The 2500-nt window shown below is 47.5% G+C and overlaps 1 protein-coding gene across 6 annotated transcripts in view; it reads right to left on the reverse strand.

Moving 5' to 3' along the window:
* Positions 1 to 2500, reverse strand: part of beta-Spec (spectrin beta chain) — a 102244-nt gene that overhangs the window by 52679 nt on the left and 47065 nt on the right. For all 6 annotated transcript variants that reach the window (XM_070122154.1, XM_070122143.1, XM_070122274.1 and 3 more), the window contains one exon: positions 661 to 698. The gene's annotated coding sequence lies outside the window, so the exon portion shown is untranslated. The remainder of the gene's footprint in view (positions 1 to 660; positions 699 to 2500) is intronic.

Raw genomic sequence — 2500 nt, forward strand, 5'->3', positions numbered from 1 at the left:
CACTAGTGAGCAGAATGGTACATATAAGATTACGCCAAAGTTCAGGTAGGTAGTGTCAAAACATACTGAAACAAACACATTGTTAAGCACACGAACACGCAAGCACAAACACACGCGCAAGCATAAACACACACTCACCCTCACCCCCACTCTCACCCTCATACTCACCCTCACTCACTCACACTCTAAGACGAAAAACGCGTAAATATGTTAACTGGTTTTAGAAGCGCATGACTCGACTAAACGAATGACAATGTCAATGATGACAAATCTTCCGTGACAGAAAAAAATCCACTTGTCGATGATTATATCGAATTCAAAGAGATACTCAACATACTCGTTTAATTTGCATGACAAAAGCGTCGCCTGTGTCTATACATATATTTAACCACCCATCACATGGAGCGTTAAGAACCTTTCACACTGATATCCCTTTACCTGTTCGAACAGCTTTGCGCAACTGTAAGTATATGCAACAATAACAAATAAAAACAAACAAGTAAACATATTCAATCGTAAATATAATACGGACAGACAAAACTGCAGACAATAAAATACATCTATCCCAAACAAACAGACAGACACAAATACATACATACATACATACATACAGAGACATACAGACAGACAGACTGCAATATAAAGATGGGCATGCCTTACCACTCAGGGGTCCGAAGTGACAGCCAGTGTTACGGAACCTGCAAAAGAAGAGAGATACTGTAAGTTCAATGGCATCTGGAATGCATCACTTGGCAAATATATAACATGACGAGAAGTAGGATGAACTACACATTTTGCATATGAAGATGAAGATGATGATGGCGGTGAAGATAAAAATAGCAATGGTAATGATAACAGAGATGATGGTAATGATGAGGATGCCCTAAAAAAATACGGAATGTCCTAAAATCACATCCACCACCACTTTCATTAAAGCCATCATCTCCTAGCCTAACCCGAACGCCCCTTCCTCCCTTCGCTTGCCACCGGGACTGAACGAGTTCCCCTTAAAAGCGGTTCGGCGGGAGGTCCCCACGCCCCGAAACCCTCGGCGTTCAAGAGAAAAGGGAGAGGGAGGGAGGGAAGGAGGGGTGACCACTCTGCCCCCCCTCCATCATCCCTTCTCTCCATTGCCAGGTAACAAACCAGAAAATCAGAGCTTGCAATCCCTACCCCTGCAACGGGTGCGGATGAGTCGGCCAACCGTCGGCCAAACTCGCTTTTCCCTCCTCCCTCCCTCCCTCCCTCTCGCCGCAAATAGGTAATGTGTTGAGCGACAAATCTATCGACAGGAGCGGAATATGACTAATCACACACGAGTGACACTAAAAATGAATCCCTGTTGCTATTTGGCCTCCCTCTCGCGTCAAACCTCATCTCTCCGTGAAGTTGAAGCCTCGCAGAGAAGCGCGGGTGGGCGGGACAGCCTCGTTTGCCGAACACGCTCATGAGCAAGTGATGAATTATGCATGGCGCTTCTCCTGATCATCACCACGCTCTCTCCCTTCCACTTCTCGTCTTTCTCACCGTTTACTTCAATTTCCTTGTTCTCCTTTCCCATGCATTCGCCATGGCCCCACCCTCGCCTCCTCTCAGGGTGGAAAGATGGGTAAGATTTTTCCCTTTGTTAAACAACGGCCCGGGTTAAAATCTAATGTGTAGGGTGCCAACCCTTCTTCCCCCTTTGTAGGGTGCCAACAGTCTCCCCTTTTCGGCATCCGGCCCCTCAGTCCTCACCCCTCCACACCAGCAACGCCCACTCTCGAGATTCAGGAAGTCTCTTCGCTCTTAGCCTCATGCCATGCTGAACACTTGCACACCGCACCTATAAACTACATGCCACATAGGGATCAAAGAAAACTAACGCACCTTTGCAAGGTACACCACAAATGAAGCTGAAGGGAGGGCACTGAGATGGGAAGTGGAAGTAATGAGAAAAGGGAAGGAGAAGGGAAAGCGACAAGGAAAAAAATATCATTGGAAGATCTGGCGACAAAAAAAAACATGATGTTTTCAACTTGGACTGACTTTGTACTTCGAATTGTAGCATCTCCACCGGCGTCTAAAGAGGCCGTGAAGCCTCAGCTTATCAATCTGGCGTGAGGGGGCGTGACAACCTGCCGTGATGCCGGTTGTCGTCTTTCGCCAGTACGGGAGACAGTGTGGCGGCAACACTCGTCACACCTGGCAAAAATCAATCACTTTTGGCGCCTATAACTGCCGCCCCGCCCAATCGTCTCCCCTTTGCCTTAGAGAGTGATCGTAAGAATGAAGGAAGAGGGGGTGAGAGACAGACAGACAGACAGACACACAGACAGAAAGTACAGCAAGAAAAAGAATATGACATCAGAGCGTCTACACCCTGATCCAAGGCGAGCCTCCATGAGGAATCATAATTCCGCCATCACAGCAATGGCATCATAGCGTCACTCCATTTTTTCTGAGCCTCTTCCGTGGTGCGGCGTGACGTATCGAGCCACTCAGCAGTGCGAGATCCTTG

Source organism: Penaeus vannamei, chromosome 1, assembly GCF_042767895.1.
Source record: "Penaeus vannamei isolate JL-2024 chromosome 1, ASM4276789v1, whole genome shotgun sequence".
Classification (NCBI taxonomy): domain Eukaryota; kingdom Metazoa; phylum Arthropoda; class Malacostraca; order Decapoda; family Penaeidae; genus Penaeus; species Penaeus vannamei.